The sequence below is a fragment of the Macaca fascicularis genome, chromosome 15 (genome assembly GCF_037993035.2).
Source record: "Macaca fascicularis isolate 582-1 chromosome 15, T2T-MFA8v1.1".
Classification (NCBI taxonomy): domain Eukaryota; kingdom Metazoa; phylum Chordata; class Mammalia; order Primates; family Cercopithecidae; genus Macaca; species Macaca fascicularis.
Window position 1 is genome coordinate 11,766,939 of NC_088389.1, and position 12,276 is coordinate 11,779,214.

At 44.2% G+C, this 12,276-nt stretch overlaps 1 protein-coding gene across 6 annotated transcripts in view; it reads left to right on the forward strand.

Annotated features, from left to right (window-relative positions):
- The window catches only part of MED27 (mediator complex subunit 27), a 217,900-nt gene that overhangs the window by 33,597 nt on the left and 172,027 nt on the right, over nucleotides 1-12,276 (forward strand). The window lies entirely within an intron of this gene.

The following is a 12,276-nucleotide window of genomic DNA, read 5'->3' on the forward strand; positions in this document are numbered from 1 at the left end:
CCCTGCTCTGCTGGGTACTTTCACGTTGCATTTGGGACAAAACGGTAGCAGGGCAGAGAGAGAATAAAAGCATGGGGTGTGTGTGTGTGTATGTGTGGGGGACAGATTCCTTCACTACTGTTCCTTTGACTGGAAAGGAAGTTTCTCTACCCTCAACATTTGAGGCTCTTCCGGGTTCCCGTTGCAGCTGCTAATGCCGGTGTCGTCACCACTGCTACAATTGCTTGGGGGCTGGGACGTGAGAGAATAGAGAGAAGGGAAAAACGCAACAGGTGATTTCACCCACTACTATTTACTTTTCATAGTCCTCAAGTAACTGCTCCATATATTCTGTTCAGCTTTTATAGCTGCATTCAGTGGAAAGTCAGGGTGGAGAGTACTCCCTCTGACTGACTTACATCCAGAATAAGATATGGCTTTTTTTTTTCTTTAAAGATTCTTGGTACCTATTACTAAATTGCTTTTCACAATAACTATACCAGTTTGTATTCCATAGCAATATTAGCTGACCTGTTTCAGTTTACTTTTGTGAGCATTAGAAAAAATTGTCAAAACAATCAAAACAAAATAACAAAATAAAAATACTTTCATCTTTACTTAGTTGATAGGCGAACCACTGCAGCTTACTGTGTTTATTTCCTTAATTAGTGGTGTGGTTTAACTTTTGCCTTTGTATTTATTAACTTAGTGTATCTCTTTTCTTTTCTTGAATTGTCAGTTCTGATCCATTGCCTATTTGCTAAATTTAGTCTTCATATTTATACATGGTCATTTTTAACTATAAAATAACATAAACCTCTCAAAATATCACAGGGCTGGTATGGGAGCTCTGTATTTCCAGGGACCAAGGTTCCATTATCCTATTGCTTTGCCACATGTAGCTTTTATTCCCAAGTTGTCCGGTATGGCTGCTGGAGCTCCAGCCATCACGCTTTCTTTCGTAGCAGCAACCTGGAGGAAGTAGTGAAGTAGGAGGAACAAAGAACTCTCATGAGCTTTAAGGAGGTTTCCCAGAACCTACAGATAACATTTTGTTCAATTCTTACTGGTCAGAACTTAGACACTTGGCTACCTCACTGCAAGGGTTGTTGAGAAACAGTGTTTAGCGGGGCAGCAAAGAACCTGTTTAAAAAACTGGAGTTCTGTAACGCAAAAAGTAATGGAGAATAAACACTGACATGCAGTCAGAAGTGGCTGCCATGGTGTTAGTTCCTTTGGAATTATATCTATTTGTTGTAAAACAAGCAAACAAATGTAATAGAGGCCTAAAAAGTCAAAGGTGAATGGCTGGGTTGGGATTTCCTTCCTATCCTTTCCCTTTACCACTCAAATATAACCGCTGTTAATGGCTGGCAAATAGTTTTTTAGGACCTTTTGTTATGCATGTAAAAGGTGTGTGTGTGTGTAACTTCCTCTTCTTAGACAGTACTTAGAGTTTTCTTTCATTCAATAATAGACGTACAAATCATGTGTATGTGCAGCATGCATACAATATTCTATTATATGAATGTACTGTAACTTACTTTTCTTGCATCGACAGACGTGTTGCCTAGTTATTTTATGTTTACAAATACGCCTGCAGGGAACAGTCTTGAGTATCTATCTTGGCATACTTGGTACATATATTTGTCATTGTTTTCCTTATATCTATTAATTGTAGACTTTTTTTTTTTTTTTTGAGACGGAGTCTGGCTCTGTCGCCCAGGCTGGAGTGCAGTGGCCGGATCTCAGCTCACTGCAAGCTCCGCCTCCCGGGTTTACGTCATTCTCCTGCCTCAGCCTCCCGAGTAGCTGGGACTACAGGCGCCCGCCACCTCGCCCGGCTAGTTTTTTTGTATTTTTCAGTAGAGACGGGGTTTCACCGTGTTAGCCAGGGTGGTCTCGATCTCCTGACCTCGTGATCCGCCCGTCTCGGCCTCCCAAAGTGCTGGGATTACAGGCTTGAGCCACCGCGCCCAGCCAACATTTTTGTGTTTTAAAGTATCTCCCCAATTTGTTGTCTGCCTTACATTTTGTTACATTTTCTTTTTTAAAAACATACACATATTTTAAATTTTATAGCCAAATCTGTTGGTCTTTTTCTTTTCACCTGTCTCTTTGAAACTTAGCGGTTGTGAGACATTCACATCTTTTTTTCCTCCTATGTTTTTCTGTGATTTGATTTCATACTTTTAACTTGAATTGATCTAAAATTCCTTCTGGTATATGGTGTGAAGTGGCACTCCAAATTAAAACTTTTTCCTGTTTTTAATATATTACCACTGAATTAAGTAAATTTTATTTTTGACTTGGTAATGATAGAGATCTCATTAAATGAAAACTGACCAGAAATGGAAAAAAAAAAAAATTAGAGTGTCTTCATTTGATTGGCTTCTTTTTTTTTGAGACGGAGTCTCGCTCTGTCGCCCAGGCTGGAGTGCAGTGGCGCGATCTTGGCTCACTGCAAGCTCCGCCTCCCGGGTTCACGCCATTCTCCTGCCTCAGCCTCGCGAGTAGCCTGGACTACAGGCGCCCGCAACCACGCCCGGCTAATTTTTTGTATTTTTTAGTAGAGACGGGGTTTCACCGTGGTCTCGATCTCCTGACCTTGTGATCCGCCCGCCTCGGCCTCCCAAAGTGCTGGGATTACAGGCGTGAGCCACCGCGCCCGGCCCATTTGATTGGCTTCGACAGGTAATTTTCCAGCCATGGAATTTGAGGGTAAAATGGACTGCTTTTGATCATTTAAGCAGATACAGAATTGTCCTTCAGATGTGAGGTCAGCAGATCCAACTGCAAAGCAGTTAATGATAAACAAAGTTAGCTTACACACTGAAAATCGGGTGCAGTGGGCGGCCTGGCTGCCGGTAGAGCACCCGCCCGGGGAAGAGGTAAAGTCAGCCTTGTCTTCACCCTCTGTTCGTGTTGCCCCTCAGGACAGACCATCTCATGGTTACCGTCTCCATTTCTGTCTCCTCCTCCCTCTCCCTCTGGGAGTTTCTGATGCAAGATCACTGAAAAAGCGCTGGGAGTGAGAAGTAAGAAGCGTAATAGAAAGTTTGTCATGCATTTATAAATGAGCAAATACTGTGCAAGGTGCTTGATACAATTGCTGAACCTAGAAGCAACTCCATGGTGTATGCATTATTGTTCCTCCTTTAAGGAGGAGAGAACAGTCTAGAGAGTTAGGTGGCCCATGCTGGGTCCCTCAGCTACCAGGCAGTGCAGCCAGGCTTGTTTGCCCCCAAACTTTAGAGTACTTCTCCCTTCCCTCCTGCCCTCCCTATTTCTTTCCCATCTATCCTTTGTCCCTCTGTGACCTTTTTTGTCTTTTCCTTTGTTATCTCATGAGGGACTTTAAAAAATAACATCTCAGATTATCAGAGTAACACATTTATTATAGAAATTTTGGAGTATATAGCAAAGATCAGCAAGAAGACATCCCCGCCAGTTGACACACTTGACTACGGTGTGTGAGTCTCATTTCCCTTCACGGTTTGTCAGCACTGGGTATGGAGATGAGAAGACAGTCTTTGCCAGTTGCCCTGAAGGAAGGTGGGACCTGCATGTTGGTTTTCGCACATTGCAAGTTCATGCCTTTGCCGTTTCTGCATTGCTTGGTGTGACTTTTTTTTTTTTTTTTTAATTGATATCCATGCTCCTTCCACTTCTACTATACTGTAGAGCTTTGGTTCTTTTGCCCTAAGAACCTTTTTCCTGGATCCATTACCATTAGGAATTCCTTATTAAATCTGTTAATGTAAGTTTTAATTGAAAATTATTTTTTTTGGTTTACTCTTTTCTGATAGCATGTATTTTCATTTAATCTTTGTAATAGTGGAATTAGAAGGTTTTTTCTTTTTTAAATTATAAAAGATTTTATGTATGAAACTATATACGTGTATCATATATGTGAAATGCAGATGTATAATAATTGCTTATGTACCTGCTCCCAGCTTATGAAACAGAGCAGGCAGCAGTTCCTGTGCATATCTTATGAGCCCCTCCTCATTCTCCCTCTCTCCTTCTAGTTCCTCCAATGTACCCCACCTGACTGAATTTTGAGTTTATTATTTCCTGAAGACAGACATCTTTATTCCTTTTTTAAAATTTTTTTAAGAAAAAAAAAATAGAAGCCTTAAAAGGTCAAGTAAGTTGCCCAGGGTCTGGCAGTGAAAATAACTGTGATGCTGGCACCTAAATCTCGACCTTGTAGTATAAGTGTGACTTTTCCTTTCTCTTCTGAAACACTGTAATACCTCCTCATTTTGTTCATAGTATTATGGTTTTTTTTGACCCTCACCCTATATAGATTTAACTTTATCGGTTTTAACGATACAGATTTCTGAAGAGTAAATTAAAATTTTTTGGAAGTAGTGCTCTTATTACTGAGAGTTTTACATTTGCCTGCTCCAGATGTTACTAGAAAACCTACCTTGTCCCTCAAAAACAAAAGTACCGATGGTCTGTGGGATATCTGTGTATTGGCCTCTCTAATTTGTTCCCATAGCTAGAGTTGGCAAAGGTAAGGTACACATGATTAGTGGGTATGTGATCACCCCTTTTATACAATCAATACCATGGTTCCAAATGAATCAACCTATCTTGAAAAATGGCTAGCCTTTCAAAAAGTCAAATGCTGGGGATTTTCCACTGGCTCTAGTTCAGTTTTTGCTAATTTTTATAAGTCACATCAACATTCAGGTCACAGATGTAGATTAAAAGTGAAGCCCAGTGAAATAAGATCTGTCTTGCAGTGGTGGTGTGTGCAGCAGGGTCCACTCATAGACCTCAGTTTCCAGCATCAGAAATGCTTAGTCGTCTTCTTGGCATTTGCTTCAGTGCTGACTCACGGTGAATGCAGATTGTGGCCACTAGACTGTGGATAAAGGAGGGGCAGGAATTGTGGGCTCTTCGGTCCCAGAGGTCCCTGGGCAGTATGGCATTGCGGTTATAAGTGCAGACGTTGAAGTCTCATACCTCTTGGCACGCCCTCTTTACCTTGTGACCTGCAGCAAGTGACTTTACCTCATGAAGCCTGTTTTCTCATCTGTAAGATGGGGGCAACATCAGCATACACCCTTTTGAGCATAATGAGTTTAAACAATTTATAAATAGGGTATACATGAGACTGTTTCTGCGAACCCTTTTCTCAGTGCCTGGCACACAGCATGCGTTAAGAACTGTAGCTGCCAGTAGTGATGGCCGTCACCATCATCGTTATTTTCCTTAAGCCAGCCTCCTCGTTTGTAGAGGAAGAAACTGAGTCCCAGGTCCCACTGTGGCCACTCAGCAGCCAAGCTGGGACAAGACTGGCAGCGTCTGGGCTTCCCGTGCAGTGCTCTTTCCACCTCGCCACCTGCCTGTCTCCACATATCTCTAGATCACGTACTTTGTCACCTCCCCTGGTTCTCTGCAGTGCCGGCAGATCCTAACAACAGATGGTTCTGTTTTGAATTAAAACAATTTAACTCAAGCTCCATCAACTGCCAACATCAAACACCCTTAAAAGAAGGGAAGAAACTCATTATCAAGAGTATTTAAGCAAAGTAGGTATTTAATCTATCTTAATCATTTGCATTCTTGAGAAGAAGAAAGTCAGTGGCAGCTGCCACCGTAGGCCAGGCCCCACGAACGTGCTTGCACGTAATTGCTTCTCCCTTTTTTTCTTTGCCATACCGTACTGATTTGGACTTTGGCCCTTAAGAACAAGTTTTTCAGCACACTGAATATTCGACTATTTAAAAATTTAAAAAGTAATCTCTTTCATTTTGTTCCATAAATCCTGTGGCTGTCCATCTTTCAGTCGAGCTTTGTCACAGCACACATGGGCACCGCGGGCCTTCTGACGCCACGTGAGGCTGTGCTTGCAGTGCCCGACAGGAAGATGGGGAGCGACTGAGCTCTGTGGACGCTGCAGTCGGTAGCATAATGGTTCCTGTCTGGCAGAGCTGCAGTCACCTACGTTAAATGTGCATTCGGTGCTGCCCCTACGTGCCATACCTGGTTCTTCCCAAAGCTTGGTGTCTACAGAACGTTTCCTTGCATCGAAATCACAGAGCTGATGGTGTGAGAGTGGATGTATGAGCCATAAAAATATGCAGACTCTTTAGTCACATGTGCGTGCTCAGTTCAGTCCACTCAGGTCTGGACTCTCAGCATGACTGTCTCCTCTCCCACTTTGGCCCCTCACTGCCATCCTCTCTGCTCTGTTAGCGAGCTCGTCATCTCCCTTGCAGCCCACATTAGGTGCTGAGGGACACAGAGGCAGTTGTTGGCGACCCTCTTTTTCCCTTTGTTCTTTTTGTTTCTTCTCTCTACCCCTCTTCTTCTACTTTATTTCCTCCTTCTTGTTTTTCCCTTCTTCTCTTCTTCTCTGCTGCCCGTGGTGTGATCTGATGACAGCTGCCAGCAGGGCCGCTGTGTTACACTGCTTCCAGATAAATCGTACGCCTTGCCTCTGGGGTGGTGAGACGGCAGTGGCTCTGGGCCCTGGCTGCAGGTACAGCTTAACTCTTTGGAACCAGGCTGTGGCCCCCTCCCCTCCCCTAATCTCAACACGAGAGAAAATGATGGAAGCACCCAGTAGTTTGACAAAGCATACGGGAGGAAATCAAACCCTTGCCTGCGCCTTCCTAGAATATCCTGTCGTGCGTGCTGGTGCTTGAGTGTGCGGAGTGTGTGCAAGTGCACAGGGCGCACCGGCAGAAGCAGAGATGTGCTGGTGGAGCCGAGCACTTTGTCAGCTTGAGTGCTTCTTATTGGGACCTTCATGTCCTTGACCAGATTGAAGCCTGATGGGCTGGAAGGTCTGGGTGTAGTTAAGCTCTGCCGTCTGCTCCCAGCTAAAAGTAAACATGCTGCCTTAGTATTTGTTTTCCACACCACACTTTTGCCCAATGTATAGATCTAAAGCCCTATTTATAGCTTTCTCGTGACATTTGTACGGGCAGTCTCTCGTCAGGGATGCCTTATCTGCGTGTGGAGCCGCCTAAGCCCAGCCAGCCCCTCTCCATGGCCCCACCTCTCATCCTGACTTAGATTTCTCTGTGTATAAATGGCTGCTCTTAAGCAACCTGCCATGCAGTTTCTTACCTAGTTTGGTTTAAAGTATTCTCCCACAGGGAAATAAAGCAAAAAGGTGACGGCATTTCCTTTTTAATCTTTTAATAATTCATTTCCCCGCCGCAGGGAAGAGACTGAGGCCCCCAGTGGCTGGCGGCAGCTTTGTTTAGTGCTGGGCAGCCCATGTGCGAGGACTGATGCTGAGCACGACAAGGTGAAATCTCACAGGTCATCAATTTGTAGCTGACAGCATTTTGAAAAGTGATGTGTAAGGAGCTGATATTGGTATAGTGGTATGAGTGAAATTTATCATATCATAAAGTGTATGTGAAAGGGGAATATTGTATATTTTTTCTTTATCAAAATGTCCCACTTTTTTATTGATGCTTTTCACCCTTCTATGGTCTTATGAAACAAGACAACAAAACAAAGCTGGGAATCATGAAATCTCAGAATTAGCAGAGAGGCCACAGAAGTACTATCTTTTATTATAATTCAGGGACCTGCAGTCACAGAGGCGAGTGGTGTCCTTTGTAGCCAGTGAAAGTCCTAGAGGCAGGACCCTGTCTTGAGTGGCTTTTTCTCCCCAGGGCCAGCACTGAACGGAGCACACAGTGGCGGTTGACGGGCAGGAGGGATTGCCGAGCACGTGGACTCCGGCTTCCTGGGTCCTCTTCCACTCGTCCTTGGGACACAGGGTGTTCACTCACTCTCCTTTGAAGTAGGGCTCCCCTCCTTGAAGTGTACCTTGGATCCAGTGTGGCCTTTGATGGCAGACAGACTGGCGGTGAATTTAGCTCAGTGACCACTTGCTGTGAGACCTAGCCTTCTCTTCCCTCAGTACCTCGGGATGGAGTCAGTACTGGAACTGCACTGTTACGACTCGTAATGACAATGGCCAGCGTTTATTGAGCACTTGCCATGTGCGGGGCACCGTGCTAGGTACTTTGCATGAATTAACACATCTAGTCCCCACGAGAGCCTGGAGGCGTGTGTACTATTATTATTATCATTCTCACTTGAGAGCCGAGGAAACTGAGGTGCACAGAGCTTCAGTTACACAGCTTCCTCTTCACTAGCCCCTGAGTTCTCCCGCCTCTCAGCAGAGTACCTGACACATAGCACTCACGTGGTAAGTGACAGGTTTGACAATAAAGTTAAACTGTTTGTATGGCAAATCTCTTAATAGTGTTCTTTGTGGTTTCTTTGCTTTCAAGCTTGAGAACCTCTCCATCTAGAAATCATTTACTCTTTATTCCATTGGGAGTCATTTTGGTTTATGGGATTCCTTGCAATTTTGAAGTCCACGTTCAAGGCAAAGAGACCAAAATCATACTGTTTAATTGCATTTGAAGACATGATGAAACCAGGTTGACCTCCATGTTCTTGTTGTGGCCCTGCCATGGATTGGCTGGCTTCTCCGCTCTACTGCCTGTTCTCTATCAGCAGGCAGAGTGTCATTTAGCAAGGACAGTTGAGTCCTGTCACTCTGTTGGAAGCCCTGCCACAGCACCCATCATATCCAGAGGGAAACTTGCAATGGCCACCCCCACCCACTTCAGCTCCTTCCTTCTTCTCTGTCTCCTGCTGATTCAAAGTCATTCCAGGCACACTCCCTTCTCCACCTTAGAGCTTCTGTGCTAACTTTTCTGCCCCCAAATATCCCAAATACCTAAATCCTCATTTTCAGATCACATTGCAGGTGCCATCTTCTCAGTAAGCACAGTGTTTAACATTGCAGCCCACTCCCACACCCTGCACATTTAAAAAACCATAACATGTTCTATCTTCTAATATACTATATATTTTACTTTTAAAAAGAGTGCTTATTGGTAAGTAGCCTTTCTTTGTTTATTTCAGTGATATTTCTCAAGTGCTTAGAAGGGTACCTGGCACATTTTAGGGATTGGCCCATAAATATTTGTTGAATGAATGAATGAATGAGAGTGTAGCCTTGGTGAAGCCACTTTCTCTTTGGGGCCTTAAAAAAAAAAAGGTAGAATAGCAGCTTGTACTGCTGTAGATGACATACATCCTCCCAATTGTAACTTCTGTTGATTCTTTGCATCTTGGTTGTGTCAATGCATCACAAATCCACCCTCACCCACCCCAGGATGTGAGATTCGCAGAGCAGACAGAATTCAGCTGGTGTTGGGGAGGCAGATGACATATCCTGCATTGCTGGATCTAGAGATCTACGTTCAGCTCCTATCTGGGGTCGGGACATGTGTGTCAGCCAAAGCTCATGTGTCAGAAACACAGCACTTTGCCCAGCCTACAGCTGCCCAGTGAGAGCCTGCCCGTTTTGCCCACTTTCTTTTGGTGATGTTTCCAGAGCCTCTTTGCAGTGCCATTGTCATTTCCCATCACCAGCAGGGTAGCTCCAGTTTTCTGTCAGTGCCACCGAAGCCAGCCCAAGCCCATTGTTGCTGTGGATTTGTTTGCATATTGCACAGCCATCTGTTCTCTTTACCATCCAAGCTTTAGATTTTGAAATATGAATTACCAACCACTCCAAGGATTTCAATGGCTTACTGTTTGTTTTGTATGCCAGTAACTAGTCTTTCAACTGTTAGCATCACCGTTTGAAAAGCCTAGATTACTCTTCTGTGGTGTAGGCGCGTTGGGCAGTCATTGTGGCTGAATGAACTAGTACCTAGGTATCTAACTGAACCCTAGGCTTGAAAACCACCATATGCGACTATTACTGTCCATGCTTTCATCCTGATAGGGAACATTAAATCAGAAAGTTGTTTGAGAAAGATACCAGTATATAGTAACCCTAAATATAGTAAGCTCATGGATTAGGATTACACTTCAAGCGTGTTTATTCGCGTTGTGACTTCAGCTTACTATTCTCTGTGATAAACGGAGGGGTCTGTGAGCATGATTGTGTGTGGCGCGCTTCTCAGTCCTAGCAGCAGCGTCTGTTGTTACTACCATCCTTTACTGAGCATTCACCTGTACCCAGCGCAGTGCTTCAGCATTTCGTCTTCCACCCACAGCTTCTTTCATTTTCTTTAACATGCCAAGCTCTCCTTGCTCTGCTCTTTGGGCTGTCTCTTTCCCTCTGTCTTGGTCACTTTATGTGGTCACAAATTTTACTGGCAGTGCCTCTGCTTTTACATGTTGTTCCTTCAGCCTGGACTGTCCTTCTGGCATAGGCTTTTAGCACCTGTGTCTTTCCTTGGTGGCATTTGACACAAAGGTCATTGATTTTTAGTTTAGGGGGTTACCTGTTTAATGTCTGTCTGTACTTACAGGCTGTAAGTTCTGTGAGGTTCCAAGCTTTATTAGCACCTGACACTACCTGGAAATAGACTGAGTCATATTTCTGTAATAAATGTTGTGTTTTCACAGGCAACCCTATGAAATGTATGCATAGTATAACTTCTGTTTTACACATGAGGAGACTGGGATAGAGAGAGGTTAAATCACTTGCCCAAATCATCCAGCTGGTAAGTGGTAGAGCCATGCTCTTTCCTCTGCTCTTCTTAAGAAGCAGTGCATGCTGGCATGAGTGACATATGAGTGACTAAGACAGTCAAAAAGCAGTAACAACCAGACGCAGTGGTTCACACATGTAATCCCAGCACTTTGGGAGGCCAAGGTGGGAAGATGTCTTGAGGCCAGGAGTTTGAGACCAGTCTGTGCAACATAGTAAGACCTCCTCTCTACAAGAAAATAGAAACAGCTAGCTGGGTGTGGTAATATGTGCCTGTGGTCCTAGCTACTCAGGAGGCTGAGGCGGGAGGATAGCTTGAGCCTAGGAGTTAAAGGCTGCAGTGAGCTGTCATCTCACCACTGCACTCCAGCACAGGCAACAGAGAGACCCTGTCTATAAAAACAAAAAACTAAGACAGTAATACATAAACCAAAAGACCTGCATTCTGAGTACATCAAAATGGTTAGGAGAGAGAGATGTTCTTACTTAATAAACGTTAGCCAGGGAATATTTTTGTTTTCTAGCTTTTTCATGTATCTAAAATGTCTGTTTCTCTGCTTTAAACAACCCATTACAAGAATGGGATTGAATCCTACAAAGGTCCTGTTCTCTGTGGTCTTGGAATTTTTTTGTTTTTGTTTTTTTTAGAGACAGGGTCTTGCTCTGTTGCCCAGGCTGGGGTACAGTGGTGCAATCAGAGCTCACTGCAGCCTCCACTTCCTGGGCTCAAGTGATCCTACCATCTCAGCCTCCCAAGTAGCTGGGACTAAAGTTGTCTGCCATCACGCCCAGCTAATTTAAAAATTTTTTTGGTAGAAATGGGGTCTTGCTATGTTGTCTAGGCTGGTCTTGAACTCTTGGGCTCAAGCAGTTCTCCTGCCTTGGCCTCCAAAAGTGCTGGGATTACGGGCATGAGCCACCATGCCTGGCCAGGCCTTGGAGTTTTCACTGTTGAGATGATCATTTGCATTTTTTTCCTCTGTCAGAAGGTTTCCTTGATTGCCTCTAAGATGCACTTGCATCCTTCAGGGTTTAGCTCAGGTGACCCCTTTGCAGGAAAGCCTTCTTTGACCACACTATTTACTGTTGCAGCCCTCTTGTTGCCACCCCCGATCTGCTTCCCTGCGCGTTTTTCATGGTCCTCCTTTTTGTCACTGAACATCCTTCATGTTGTACCTATTCCTTTGTTTCTTGTCTGTCGTATCCCTCCTCTAGAGTGTGCTCTCCAAAAGCATGGATGTCTCTGTCTGTTTTGTTTGTTGCTTATTCCCAGTACTGTCCTTAGAGCAGTGCCAGGCACATTTGACTCATAGGGTTTATTAATATTTATTATTCATTATTGAATGAATGAAATGCTATTTGGCTAGACAAGTTAGCTTTGTAATTCAACCTGCAGGTATTGGGCTCATTTGGACCTGGGATCAACTGTGTGACTTTGGGCAACTGACAGCTTCTCTAAGCCTCCTTCCTGATTGATGGTGTGGGTTGTAGGGACACCTTCCCCTTTATTGAGTTGCAGGGATTTCATGCCTGCCCCGCAGTGACCACTTGGAGGCTATTATCATCGTTTCAGAAGCTGTGTAGCCTAGGAGTCTTGATTGGTTGTTTCTGTTTGCATACTACTCATTCGAGGGGCATGTCTGTTTGTGTGCACATGTGTGTGTATGGTCTGGTGAACCGATTGTGGTAATCAGTGAATAAACTAGGCCACTTTCACAGATAGTTTTCAGAGCTGAAGTCTCGGCACAAACGGTCCCCACTTTTTACACATAACAATTTGATATTTT